Raw genomic sequence first — 12780 nt, 5'->3', positions numbered from 1 at the left:
TGCTTTGCCTCTGGGATCTCTTAAAAAGCTGTCTGAAGAAATCCAGCTCTGAAAGTAGCCTCTTTGCTTGTTTCAGCAGTTGGTTTTTCATGCTGTTCACCTGCAGGGTCATTTTGAATTCAGTGGGAATTTCTTATCCTTTAATGGAGAAGTAGAAGCTGGTTTCTTCTAAATATCAGTGCCTGAACACATGCATGCACATACTCTGGAGATAACTGCATTGCCTTCAGCAACCCAGAGTACTGGATAACTTAGAATAAATGTGAATCCGGATTTTCATACAACCAGTTTGTGAAATTGCTGAAAACATGGGTTTTGATAAAGGGGAAACAAAGATTTGGTGTAGGAAAAATGGAGAGAAAGGCAGCCCTGGGTCCAGTGGGTTAAAAGTGCTAGATCCTGCCATACTAATGTTACAAATTGGATTTCTAGCAAAAAAATAATAACTTTAAAAAGTTGGATCTCATAGTGCAAGGTCCTTCTCAGCAAAGCTGCTTTTCAGCCAGTCCTCCCTCATTATGTGTAGGGTCCTGTTTTTTTCTCTTCCCAGATGCAGGACTTCTCAGCATTTTCCCCAAATTCATAAGATTCCTCTCAGCTCATCTCTCAGCCCGTTGAGGTCCTTTTGAGAATCACAGCACAACCAACCCAGCCACTCCTTCCAGTTTTGTATCATCTGTGAATCTGCTGAGGGTGCACTCTGTCCCAGTTGTTAATGAAGATGCTGAGCGGTACCCACGCCAGTATCAATGCCTGGGATACATCACTAGTGACTTACCTCCAAGTGGAGTTTTTGCCACTGCTCCTAATCCTCTGGGCTTAACCACTGAGCCAGTTTTTAATCCACCCCACTGTCCACTTATCTAACCTGCATTTTATCAGCTTTATTATGGAGAGAGCATCAAAGGCTTAACTGAAGTCTTGGTAGACAACATCCACTGCTCCCCACTCACCCACCAAGCTGGACACCTCATTATAGAAGGCTAAGAGGTTGATTCAAGCATGATTTCTCTTTAAAGAAAAAACAACAAAACCAGGCTGTCTACTTCTGATCACTTTCTTGTCTTTCATGTGTTTGGAAATGCTTTCAAGAAGGATGTTCTCCATCACTTTTCCAGGGACTGAGGTGAGGCTGAGCAAGTCTTTAGTTCCCTGAATCTTTCTTGCTCTTATTGGAGATGAGAGTGACTCTCTTCCAGTCTTCAGGAGCCTCTCCAATATCCGACACTACTGAAATATACTTGAGTGGTCTTGCAAGGGTATAGGCCAGCTCCCTTAGCACTCATGGATGCAGCCTTTCAGGCCCCATGGACTGATGTATGCCCAGTTTTAGTGCTCCCTAACCTGATCCTCCTCCACTGAGGGTACCTCTTCCTTGCTTCAGGCATTCCCTCTGGTCAGAGAGGCAGAGAAGGGAGAAGCGTCAATCTTGCAGCACTGTCTCCATCACCTTCCCTGGATTTTGCAGGAGGTCCCCAGCAGAACTGGTACTTAACAGGTGGTGGGGAAAGGTGTAGGATTAAAGCTGGAGCTTGGTAAATATATGTTTTCCTTTCTTTTCTGTCAAAGAATGTTATTGCACCCACTTAAAGCTGATTAAACCTGTTGTCTTCCTCATTCACACAAAGTGGTACATAGAGTAACAGTGAGCAAAGCAAAGCAGGTGTGGTGATAGCATGTAAAGGATGTGCCTGGGAGGTAGAAAAGATGTACCAGGTGGAACATGTGTGCAAGTGGAACAGGCCAGGGAGACTCCATCAAGGGACATTTCAGAGCTACTTTTTAAACACGTATATTACTTCTGGGCTTCACATATAATCCAACTCTTTCAAATCTGACCCACATATATGTTTATGTAAGATGAAAAGATTATTGGAGCTGTTTTATATTTCAGAACACAGTTTTGGGTATTGTATGTGGATGTTGTGATTCTTGATCTTACATTGGTTCAGGCTTGGCAGTGTTATAGCAGTAGACCTTTACGTTTCTGTCAGTCATTTGTCATATTTATGATGTATACCTCAAAGCTCTATACTTAGTGTATAATATAGCTTCAGTTGGAAAGAAGAAATAAAATGTGTTTTTTTACAACAGTTTGCCCCCAGAAAGGTTCTGAAGCATGTAAAAAGTTGTTGTCTAGTTGTGTCGAAAAAGAAGCTGTCTACTAGTGATATTGCTGCACTCCAGACGTTTCCAAGATGTAGAATAGCCTCTGTTGAAACAACACGGCAGTAGTGCCCAATTTGAATCGCACGTAGAATGTAGGTTGTCACAACGGAGTTTAGTTGAGTCATTCAGGACCAAATCCTGCTTTTCCCTCTAATGCAGATGATTCCTTGTGACTTCATGTGATTGAGGTGAATTTAAAAAATTGTCTTTTGAAGATAATTCTTTCCTCAGCAAGCTTCCAAGAGGTATTGTGAAAAAACAAACCACCACCAACAAAAACCTGGTAGATGTTAGCCCATCACTTTAGTTATGAGATATTTGTGAAGTGCTGTTGACACTGTATTAGTGAAAGTTGCACACGGGCCGCATGAGCTGGGTTAGATTACTACAGTTTGCTTCAAAAGCACCTCCTTTCTTTTCAGGGGATTTGCAGATTCAGGTCTGGTGACCAAGAGCTCAGTTGACTAGTTAACTGAAATACAAGCATGCACTGCAAGCGTACAGTGTTGTAGTATTTTGCTTTTTAGTGGATGTGTCTTTCAACATCACCCATTTCATACTGAGCTCCAGAGGAAAGCTTTCCTAAGGTGCTGTTGCAAAGTTGGGTCAGGTATTTACTTTCCAGAAAACCTCTGTCTTCTGAGAGGAAGACCTACTGATACCTATCCAGCTTGTTTGGGTAAGTTATTCCCTTACCATTATCCTGGTAAGTGTATTTACAAGGTCAGGTTTCTAGCAGAGAAAAGGAAGTTTATCTGGTGTTGATAGTACAGTAGGTTTTACAGGGAGGTATTGGATTTCAGTATTCCCCTTTCCACCTGCATTATCTTTTACAGATACCAAATGACAATTGTTTGCTGACATTTTGCTGAAGACTGGCTGAAAGAGTAAACAGTTGAGGGGAAAATCCTTGCCTAGAGCAGCCAAAGTGGAAAGACAAAAACCCCACGAACTCCCCTTGGGGGGGGGGGGGTACTGAAAAACAAACATGAAAATCTTTTCTGCAGTTGACTGTTTTCCCTGATACTTAAAAAATGTAAACCATTGCCATCTTACCTCATAGCTCATCATCTGATCCCGATCTGCTGCTCTTTCACTTGTTTTGTTTGGTGCTCTGTTTGCTGTGCTTGTTTCTTTAAAACCTGGGATTTGCAGCCTTGTCATATCTCAGGGTCTTATGAGACAGTGTTTTCTTGACTGTGCAGAGGTCTTTCTAGCCTGACAAGGCTGGTTTAAAAGGCCCTGAAATACAAAGGCATTGTCGAGGGTGCAAAATGCTTCCAGAAGATAAACTCTGGTTTTGTTTTGTAGTGCTACTTTACTTTACCATGGCAAGATGCCTGGGCGATTTTGCTAAATGTGCAAGTAAAACTAACTTGGCATTTGCAGGCTCTCTTCGTTTTTGGGCTAGACACCTCCCCAGGGTCATGCACTGAGAGACAGAGTGGAACTACAAATGCTGGCTGTGGGGGGGAAGCATTTATTCCATCACAACAGCCCTTTGTTTTTCTTGCGTTTGGACCTGTTGTCTGGTTAAATGTCTGGGTGCACTGGCTATGGACACCTGACTTTCTCGAGGACAAAGCATGGTGAAATGCAGAGGTGTGCTTAAAGCTCTGAATTGATGCAATAACAAAGCTTTGCCTGGCCGCTGCTAGCTAAACCTGTGAAATCCATAGACTGTGGGTTACTGTCACCCCACAAAGCTGAATTTCAAGTCAGCGGAGACAATGGCAGTGTCCTGCTCCCAGCAGATACTAGGTTTCCACTTCACTTTCCTGGGAAACAATGAGATTCACGTGCAGGAATGTGGAGGGGGGACTTTATTGCAAGCTGCTTGGTTCTGCAGCTAGGCAGCATTGTGCAGGCAGTGATCCATGATTCTGGGGCTGAGGGGACATAAGTTCCCTGAGCATTGCAGCCTTCAGACAGGCATTGTACAGCCACGCTGGGCAGTGAAGCCTGCTCCATCCTGCTCCATGTGGTGTTATTACAGGGCCCAGCATCTCTGTTCTTCTGGGTTTAAGTTTTTGCCTTATCGCTGTCTGGTGTGTTACTTGAGGTGACTCTCAGGATTGCAGGAAAGAATACTTTCCTGAACGTAATGTCTGCTATTGATTTTGGATGTTGTATAATCTTCCTTTCCCACCATTCCTCCTGCTCATACAAAGATGTTTCTTGGGGGAGAACAGGGTAAGAGGATAATTTGTTCCATAAACTGTGGCACTAAGGACACCTATGTGTTGCCCTAGCTGCCAACAACAATAACCTGGCTCCCTTCCCCTGTGATCCTGATGGGATCTCCCACAGTATATCCTGTTTCCTTTGCACACACCCCAGAGCTGCTCTCTATATATCCTTTCCTTCTGCCATCTCTTCAGCATCCTTGTGGTGGGTGCGAGGCATCGGGTGCTGTGCTGCAGGGTCCTCTGGTTTATGACTCATGGACACAGAAGGGCATGCAAGAAAGAGCTGCTGTGGGTGTCTCTGCTATGGAGGCATGACCAGACTCTCTTCCTGCTCTTCTCTCATCCTCAGCTTTCTGGACATTTATGGGAACCTGTGCTCTTGAGCCAGGCTGAGAGAGCTGGGCTGGTTCAGCCTGAATAAGAGAAGGCTCCTTAAGGGGAGACCTTAGAGCAGCTCCTAGTGCCTAAAGGGGCTGCAGGAGACCTGGAGAGGGGCTTTTTACAGGAGACTGTAGTGACAGGACACGAGGGAATGCTTTTAAACTGACAGAGGGGAGGTTGAGAACAGACATTGGGAAGAAATTCTTCCTTGTGAGGGTGCTGAGGCACTGGCACAGGTTGCCCAGAGAAGCTATGGCTGCCCCATCCCTGGCAGTGTTCAAGGCCAGGTTGGATGGGGCTTGGAGCAACCTGCCCTGGTGGAAGGTGTGGGGTTGGAACTGGATGAGCTTTAAGGTCCCTTCCAACCCAAATCATTGTGTGATTGTTCGATTCTGTGATTTTTGTGAGTTCTACCTTCTTCCACTCCTGTCAAATATACTTCAGACTAAAGGTTCAATACTGGGAGGAAAGGCAGATGGACAGAGAGCATAATCATTCAAGCTTATTCCTCCACAGAACTTAAGCTTGCAATGCTAAATTAGCAGAGTAGCTGGTGTTAATGTTTGTGGGTAAGGAGTTATGTTAACCATTAACAGGGAAAAGGGGTTCATATTCTTCCACCAGTTATTTTGCTCAGCTGCACATGTTATTTCTGCCTCTTATGGCCTCTTCTCAGGTGATGGCAGGCAGCAGCACTGTGCAGAGCCCTTTGCCCTTGGAAAGAGCACATGGGGCTGCACTTAGGGTTCCCCTTGGCACTTTTCCAGTTTTGTTTCTGCAAAGCTGGGCACCTCTGAAATTTCCATTACATCAATATAGCAGTTGTTGCAGCAGAACACGGATTATTCAGCAGTGTTACAGAACTTATGTTTGCGCTGCCTTTTCTTTCTTTCTTTCTTTCCTTTTTTTTTTTTTTTCCTTTCTGTTGAAAAAATAAGCAAGCTGCATGGAAAGGGTGAACATATACCCAGGAAATAGTTTGCTGATAACATAGGAGCCTTCATGTCTGCTGGGTGGTGCCCTAAGTTTTCTTAACAAAGAAGTGAGTGTTAGTTCTTCAAATAAAAGTTACTTTTTGCACTCACGTAACTGAGGGTGAGAATTTCCAAGATGAAAAACTTGGCTTTTTATTTATTTTTAGGTTGTTGGGGTTTTCTTTTAAATGGGGCATAATTTGAGTGGGATCTCCTCTCCCTCCCGCAAGCCCCTACCCCCCACATTGCCCTCCCCACCTTATGAGGATTACAGTATCCCAAAAACTCTTTAGTACAGTGAGCAAAGGAAACAGAAATGGCTTTGCATTATGAACTGAACAAAGATTAAGTTATTGGCGGCCTTGAAATAGCTCTTTCTCAACTTCCATTCCCATGAGGTTATCCACATAAAGTTGCTGTTTAGTACAGGGTCAGCGTGATGAAATTTATTTGTTGAGTCTCTTTGGTGCCAAAGCTTTTGCCAACAATCTGATCTACCTGATAGTGGTACTATTTCAGAAATGTCCAGTCAGGAAAAGAAATGCAGTGTCTGTGGAGTTTCAGAGACAGCAGTAATAAGGGGGGAGCACAGAAATCAAAACAAAAATGGCTCTCCTTTTAAATAAAATAAATACATATCATAATTACTTAGGCTATTTTACAAGCTATGGAAAAGTAGACAATATTGCTTTTTCATTTCACATGCCGCCCCTGCCCCTAAGCGCGTGCAATCTTTTTTATATGTCTCCATAGGTGTACTGTATTGGATGTGCTTCTGTCAACTGCCATTAAAAAATTAACTGTTTGCTGGCTCTTTCAGATAATAATTAACAGTTACAGATTAAATTGCAGAGGGGAGGGTACAGGACCAAAGGGTTAAGTGTGGACTGTGGATTTTGCACATGGTGTCCCTTTTGTTTCCTTTTGTTTTACTAGATTTGAAGAGCTCTCTGCCCAACCATTAGCTATACCAAAAAACCCACAGTACACTATATCTACATAAATTATATATGAAATAAAGGCTTAGGAGATGAAGTCTTGCCAGCTTAAGTATATATGTTGTAAAACTATATATGCCTTTACTTTGTCTCCAGACTGCAAGGGAGGGTTGTCTTTCATTTTATTTTTCAAAACCTTTAATTACCAACATCAAATGAAATCATGATAATCTCCTCTTTGTTTAGTCATCAGTGAAATGAGTTTATGGCAATGGTTTCCTCTAAGTCAGTACCACATCAAAACCCTAGTGTGTACGGGAGTACTGAGGCTGTGTTAACTACAGGCCATTCCATTTCCCATTTTGCATTTTCTAAGGAATACTTATCCAGGTATAGGGATACCACGAGAAGCTTTCCACTCATCAGCCTGCTTTATTTTTCTGCAGATTAACATGAAGCCTCCTGAAGTGTCCATCATGCCCCCTTCTGCATCTTGGCATGGATCACCTCGAGACAACTGAAAACCCCCTTTGCAGTAGCCTCACTGCTCTGACCTCCGCTCTCCTACAGCAGCTCTAAGGTAAAGTGATTTGACCATCATGCTTTTCATTTTCTTTGCAATATAAAGGCCTGTTTTCATTTGTCGTATTGCAAAACAAACGTCTGGCAGGAAGCAAAGTTAGCTGTCCGTGGTTTCAGATCCCTACCTGTTGTGTGCGGTACACCTGCTGATAACATTGACAGCTTCTTGGCCCCCTCAGCTGGTCAGTGTGCTCTAACCTATACAAAGGGAGTGTTTTATCTGTTGGGCCATCTCTGCACCATGGGCTGCTTATTCACAGCTGCCTGTTGCAGCCAGGCTACTGCAGCAATCCCGCAATACAGAGGCAGTGTCCTGTGGGAATCTTGCAGCAGTAGCAGCGAACATAATTGCACTGACTGAAGCTTAGAGGTGCCCTTTGCTTGGCGAGCATGGGTCCTGCCTGGAAGACATGTCTTCCCCTTTTTCTCTCTGTTCCTCTGGCTTTGGCTACAGGGGATTTTCTTACATTTGAAGGTCTCAATGGTTTTGGAAGCTTTTTGCTCTGAGATGGTATTCACTAAATATAATACAAACCACATTCAGGTGCCAGTACTTGATGCCTCAGTTCTTAGAGCAAATACATGGTAGGACTTTAGGCTCAAGCAAGGTAGTCACTAATTTAAGGAAAGCAGACTCCTGAAGGCAGCAAGAAGGTGATGAGTTGTTCCCTGTACTTACTGAATGGTGTAGGTCTGTGCAAGAGAGTCAGCTGCCTGCTCTTGGTCTTGGGAAGCCGTGTGTCCCAGCTGCTGGTGACTCCAGGTCTAGCTGGTTCCTTGAGGTATTTCTGCCCTGATTCTTTCTTCACCCAAGGGATGGCAAAATTCGGTGTTGCCTACATGGCTGCGAAGCTTGCAGCTGCCCTTTTGTAAGGCTACACATGTTCAGGCAGCAGATTTGGAAAATAAGGTGGAGAATGTGTGTTAAGTGCCTGCAAGGTGTACTGTAACTTTGTTTAAGACATGTTAGGTTCAAAGGTGGGCCTCATAGTCATGGTTCATGCCAGGACTGTTTGTCATAATAGCAGTGCAAGGAACAAGTACAGTGTTGTCAGTAGTATTTTAGGAATTTAATCAAGGGCCATATGCTGACTCAGTCACAAGTGGATGATATGGATCTCTCTTCAGTTCTACTCTCACAGGAATTGTTCTCACTCCCTCTCTCCACCTGTTTTACCCTACGTTCCTCTTAGGGAAAGCACAGCTATCCACTGTGCCTTTGTGCTTTGATTTATTTTAAATTATTTTTTTTCCCCTCTCCTTCCATGATGTCTTCATTGTCCCATTTTTTTGTATGCTCTTTTGATTGTAATTAGAAACCAGTAACACTTTATTCAAACTAGTGGTGTCAGAGGGTTTGAAAAATGTGCACAATGAATTAACTCACGTATCCCTTATTAAAAGAAAGAGATATTGAGTGCCAAAAATAAAACAGGATTTCAGGCAGTTTCAGGATTTCAGATTTCTGTATTCAGTCAATGTCTGAGTAAGACAGCAATGAATGATTATAAAGCTTCTGTTAGTCTCAGAATGGACACTGGTAGTTCAAATACATGTTGTCCAACACTTCACCCCTTTGTCTAAATGATAGACTGCTTGGTATTTTCTCCTAAAGCTTTATTTAACCTATTGTGTGTTAGGTTTCCTGTGCCAAATCCTCTAGGCCTATTTTCATAATTTACATGATAAGATAAACAGTGTTTGTATGCTGAGGAAGGTTAAATTGCTGCCATTTGCTTTATCTGTTGCTTCAAATGAGATAGGGGCAGACTCAGCAGATAAATAATATCAGAAATGTATTTTTGTGGAATTGCATATTGCTGCTGGTGTAAAACAAATAAACATTAAATAGTTGAGTGAAGGCTATTGACTTTAAGTGCATAATTCTCCGACTTGTACCGTCCTTCTTGTAAAGGTCTCTGCAAACAGGAGTGCTTGGCCCAGCATCATGACTGCTCTGGCTTTTTAGATTCCTCCAAGAGCAGTCACAGTCTCAATATAGGGAAGGGGGTCCAAGCAGCACCAGTGTCACCTTAGAGAGCTGGACAGAGAGAGGCAGGGTGAACCTCTGAGAGTCTGAAAGATGGGCTGAGGCTTGTGTCAGTCAGATGGATCATTGGTGAATCTGGCTGTGTTCATATTCTGTAGAGGTGGAAGGGCAGAGACAGCGTATACCACTACAGGGATAAACACTAATATTAAACAACAGCTATTACAGCTCATGTATGTTTCTCAGCAGAGGTATAAACTCTATGAAGCAGCATCCCTCCAGGAGGGTGTTTTATTTCATACTTGAGTGCACTTTGATGGGCAGCAAACCAGTGTGGAGAACTGTGCCACTAACATGGCAAAAGTGCAAATGAGCTGGAAAACCAGCTGTAGGTAATTCTTAATTGTATGTGCTTTCCACACCATGCTTATGCACCTCTGCAGAGTGATATTTGATTTTAAAAAGGTCTGTCGAATACTTCGAGTCCAGGTATTATGGTGTGGTGATGTTTCTCCTTGGAACAGGCAAAAAAGTATTGTATCAGTACAAAACACACATTGAATTTTGTATTCATAGGGCAGTTTATAACGCTGTTTGGATTTTTCCATCTTCATAAAACTGATAAACAAGATTAGTTCAGGAGGGTATTGCACGCTTTCCCCATTGAAAGGCTTGACATGAGTGCTTAGAGGGAAGAGAAAATCGGGCAGTGGGACAGACTGAGAACTTGGAAATTCGAAAGTAAAGTGTTTTGGTTGCTCAAGTCGGAACCGAACAAATGGTAGTTACCAGCTCCAAGTTCAGGAACGAAGGGCTAAATTTCATTAAAAACAAACCAAACAAAAGCCACTTCCATGCAGCTGTCTGTTGATAATTGATCATTTCAAGACTGCAGTTTCAAAATATTTAAGCAAGCTTTGCCCTTGTCCTGGCAAAAATCAGGCTTTCACTTTGTTAGTATGTATCTCACACTAATTTGTTACACTATAATTGCTGTAGGTTGGCCTGTATGGAGCGGAAGGCCATGTTTAGAATTATAGTGTTTAAATGTTTTTGTTTTAATTGATTTTGTGTTAAGATCATTTAGGGCTAGCTGGCCTGGATGTCTTTGCAAAAGAAGACTTCATTTGTCCGTGTGATATTTCCTGGTAAAAGAAGGGATAGATAAATAAACAAAACAACAACAACAAAGCCAAACACCAGCCAAGTTTTCATGCTGGCGTGCCTAAATCCTCATCATCTTCAGATGTCCCCTCAGGCCCTGCCATGGCACTGTTGAGCTTGTATTATGAGAACAAGACAAGCACCTGGAGGTGCTGCAGATACTATAGATGGATTAAGGGAGCCTGCAAATTGTGGCAGTCGTTCCCATTTAAAGTTCTTTAATTACTACATGGTTCATGCCAAGAAACTGTTGCAAAATGGGGATAGTTTGACTTGTTGCATGTCTTCAGGGTGTGTTGTAAAATGGGAATATGGGATTATTACCTTTAAAAATATGAGTAACTCTTACAGTCAGTCTAACCGGGGGTATTAGCAGTGTATTCTGCTAAGCCAAGAAAGAGGCTGGTAGGTCTCTTGTATTTTTAGCACATAGAGGGACTTTCTTCTCATGCCAGTTGCCTTCACCTGTAGAAGCCTGTTTGGAATATTTGCCACAGCAGGATGCAGCCATCTTCCGAGGTGTTCCATGTTTCACTGCCTCCCTTCATAAGCAAAATATAATACATAACACTTTAAAGGAGAGGTAGTTTCCACCCTGAACCAAAGACTGAAGAAACATGCATATCAGCAGGGAGGCAGCTAAGATTTCCCGGAAACCAAACCCTGTATATTGTCTCCTCCTCCACTGTATTGTGGTGGGCAAATACAGCTGGAAAGCTGAGGTATTTTCTAAATTGCATCTTTAAAACTTTTATTGTTCAAAACAGGACTTCGTGGAGACATCTGCCTCTCTTTCCATTCAATGAGTCATGGCTCTGTGTTGTTGGTTGGTTTTGGGTTTGTTTTTTTCAGTGTGAGAATTTTGATTTATCAAGATTTTTGACCCTGTCACAGAACATTCAAAATGCCAGGGATGTAAACTTAAGTATTATTTTGTCAGGCTTTTGCCATTTAGCCCTAGGTTGGGTCCCGTTAAAAGGTTTTAAATGGTTCACATCTGCTGTGCCACAGCAGAGGAAAACAGAACCATGTCTGGAGTATAAAGTGCGGTTATGGTCAGAAAAGTGACTATGTGAAAATGGCATGTTCTTAGTCAACAGATCTGTTCCCTATGTGTATTACCACTTTCGTATGCATGTTTCGCTTGCGAGAGTAAGTCTGTCATTACTTTTCAATCTTTTGCCAGTGGAGCACCAGCAGGGCTCTGGGGAGCAAACTGTATGCTGTCCTGTCTCTCACATCGTAAAGGGAGTTCTTAGTGAAATCTAACAACTAAATCTTTGTTACCAGTGATGGGGAGGATGCATGAGCCAGCCGAGCTTCCAGAGGCATGGCTGACAGCGTAGTGCTGGTTAACCTTCTTCCGTCTCCATTCCCCCACCCCCTGCCTAAAACGAAACAAAACAAACCCCAGCCCAAAACCAAGCACACGTACCAACTTTTTGGTTTCAACCCGAATACATTTGATCTGGAAGTCATTGAGAAACAGTAAACATGAAACCCTACTGTGACATATTTACGGAGTGATATATTCAGAGGATGACCGCACTTAAATAAAATAAGTTCAAAGACCAGTAATCAAAAACAAATATGGTCAGTCCATTTTCCCAAAAAAAAAAAAGGAAGATACTTGAAACTAGTTTTCCTTTGGTTGGACGGGTACTTGGATGTGAATGGTAGCAAGCAGACGATAAGCTGGTGTGACTGATTATGCAGTGAAAAAAAATAGTATTAGAACAAGAAGCCCGAAGCAAGATTTATCTGCTGGCTTTCAGTTGTTCATGTTATTACCATCCTAGGAAAACTAAGCAGAGAGCTCTCCTCTCTTCTGCTCTTTGGGCTGCTTTAAGAGTTTGCAGCACAGTAGTGAACAAATCATAGTGCCATAATTCAACCGTAGTGCTTTTCCACCGCTGCAAATGGCCAGCCCAGCTGAGGTTGCAAAGTCATTTTTCATAAGGCATTTTTCCCATCCGCATGCTTCTGAACCGCTCTGTCGCACTGGTTAGGGTGAGTGGGTACAGATTTCTGCAATCCCAGAGGTAAGTAGATGTGCTCTGTTTTGGGCTGTGTGCAATTGTCGGTATCAGGTAAGGATTTAGTCCCTTGCATTCTTGCAGACTATGAGCTGTATCAGAGGTGACGTGTAGGAGGGTGAAAATTATGTCTCAGGAACTTTCCAAGTGAATTTCCATGTGTGGGAAGGCTGGAAGAAGCTGTAAATTGGAGAAACTTACATTCTCTTAAGCCCTTTTAAACTTTCTTCTAAATCCATTTTGAATATCCTATTAGATGACAAAGTTTGAAAGCCTCTTTCATATGCTGACATGCTGCTAGTTTATCAGCCAGTGTATTCTGAAGTGGGTGGGGAAGGAGGAAGAGGCTAACTACCA

At 42.8% G+C, this 12780-nt stretch overlaps 1 long non-coding RNA gene across 1 annotated transcript in view; it reads left to right on the top strand.

Moving 5' to 3' along the window:
• The first annotated feature begins 7128 nt into the window (after nt 1–7128).
• LOC130611048 (uncharacterized) overlaps nt 7129–12780 on the top strand; it is a 162966-nt gene continuing 157314 nt past the window's right edge. The window contains exon 1 of the long non-coding RNA XR_008975145.1: nt 7129–7231. This is a non-coding gene — a long non-coding RNA (uncharacterized LOC130611048). The remainder of the gene's footprint in view (nt 7232–12780) is intronic.

The sequence above is a fragment of the Pezoporus wallicus genome, unplaced genomic scaffold (assembly GCF_028554395.1).
Source record: "Pezoporus wallicus isolate ANWC-B61680 ecotype Strahan unplaced genomic scaffold, APGP_CSIRO_Pwel_v1 scaffold_11491, whole genome shotgun sequence".
Classification (NCBI taxonomy): domain Eukaryota; kingdom Metazoa; phylum Chordata; class Aves; order Psittaciformes; family Psittacidae; genus Pezoporus; species Pezoporus wallicus.
The sequence above is the reverse complement of the archived record's forward strand: the minus strand, read 5'-3'. Positions and strand labels throughout refer to the sequence as shown.